A 1,945-nucleotide genomic window follows, 5' to 3' on the forward strand; every position below is an offset into this window, starting at 1 on the left:
GGGGGTATAGCCCAGAGGTAGAATGCCCCTGGGTTCCATCCCCAGTACTGCAAAAAAAAACAAAAACAAAAAAAATGTATTGATGATCCTTCAAATATTTAAATACTTTGAAATAACTGCTGGAATAAGGAAGAACATAAGAGAGAGATGAAGTCAAACAATCAATGGAAATAGAATATATTATAAACAATACTTATGGAAATAAACTTTATCACTTCAAATGTCCTCATTATTAAACATGAGTGATGAAAATTAAAGGAACCAGCTGCTCTTATGGAAGTTAGCGGAGGGTTCTCTGTGCCTCCCTGTTCGACAGATAGCTACATCTTGAGCAGTGCCAGCCACATCCCTGAGACACCATGGTGAAGGTCGGAGTAAACCGATTTGGCTACCGGGCCTGCTTTCAACTCTTGCACAGTGGATATTGTCACCATCAATAACCCCTTCATTGACCTCAACACATGGTCTACATGTTCCAGGATATTCCCACTGAAGGCCAGTTCAATGACTCCATCAAGGTCCTCAAGCTTATCAGCAATGGAAAGTCCATCTCCATCTCCCAGGAGCGAGATTCTGAGTGTGCGGTGGAGTCTTCCCCACCATGGAGAAAGCCGGGGCTTATTTGGAAGGGCAGTGCCAAAAGGGTCATCCTCTTTGCCCGTCTGCTGACACCCCATGTTCACAATGGGTGTGAACCATGAGAATTATGGAAACTCTGACAAGGTATCAGCAGTGACTCCAGCACCAACTGCTCGGCCCCCTGGCCATGGTCATCCATGGCAACTTTGGCACTGTGAAGGGACTCACGATCACCATCCGGGCACTCAGAAAACCATGGACAGCTTCTCTGGGAAACTGCAGTGTGACAGTGGTGGCGCTGCCCAGAACATCATCCCCGGGTCCACCAGCGCTGCCAGGGCCGTGGGCAAGGTCATCCTTGATCTGAAGGAGAAGCTCACTGGCATGGCTTTTCATGTGCCCACTCCCAACATATCTATTGTGGACCGGATCTGCCACCTGGAGAAAGCTGTCAAATATGACACCATCAAGGATATGGTGTAGCAGGTGTCCGATGGCCCCTCAAGGGCATCCTGGGCTACACTGAGGACCAAGTCATCTCCTATGACTTTAGCAGCGACACGCACTCTTCCACCTTTGATGCCGGGGCTGGCGTTGCCCTCACTGACCACTTGGTCAAGCTCATTTCTTGGTATGATGATGAATTTGACTATAGCAAGAGGGTGGTGGACCTCATGGTCCACATGACCTTGAAGGAGCCCTGGACCACCAGCCCCAGTCAGAACACAGAAGGAAGAGAGAGGCCCTCAGCTGCTGGGGAGTCCCCCCAACTCAGTTCCCCAACACACTGAGACTCTCCCCTTCTTCCAGGTTCTATCCCAGACCCCCTGAAAAAAAAGAGGGGCTTAGGGAGCCCAACTGTCAAATGCACCCTGGATAAAACCCACTGCATTGGAAAAAAAAAAAAAACCACCTAAACAGCCTGATAAGGCGTTGATATTAAAGTGAGAAATTAATGAACTAGAAAACATGCAAAAGGATTAAGAAACAAAAAGCTAGCTTTTGAAAAATCACAATGAGAAAAATCTTATGAGTCAGATAATTTCCTATACACTTGACCAGAAAAGAAAATATTTACAGAAACCAGGGAGAAGCCAGATGTGGTGATGCACGCCTGTAATCTCAGTACTTGGAAGGCTAAGAAAGGAGGATTGCAGGTTTGAGGACAGCCTCAGCAAGTAGTGAGACTCTCGTTAACCTAGTAAGGTCCTGTTTCACAATAAAAATAAAATAGGGCTGGTGGTGTAGCTCAGTGGTAGAAGGCCCCTGGGTTCAATCCCCAGTACAAAAAAAAAAAAAAAAGGAAAGGAAAGGAAAAATTAACTTAAGATATGAGTTTATCTCAATTAAGATAAAAATTTTAGCC

The 1,945-nt window shown here is 46.1% G+C and overlaps 1 pseudogene across 1 annotated transcript; it reads left to right on the plus strand.

The window, feature by feature from the left end:
• Positions 1-378: 378 nt before the first annotated feature.
• On the plus strand, positions 379-1,370 carry LOC308272261 (glyceraldehyde-3-phosphate dehydrogenase-like; annotated as a pseudogene). Its single transcript has one exon. The product of its transcript is annotated as a glyceraldehyde-3-phosphate dehydrogenase-like (transcript).
• Positions 1,371-1,945: the final 575 nt, after the last annotated feature.

Source organism: Muscardinus avellanarius (assembly GCF_963383645.1).
Source record: "Muscardinus avellanarius genome assembly, chromosome: 13".
NCBI classification, from domain to species: Eukaryota; Metazoa; Chordata; class Mammalia; order Rodentia; family Gliridae; genus Muscardinus; species Muscardinus avellanarius.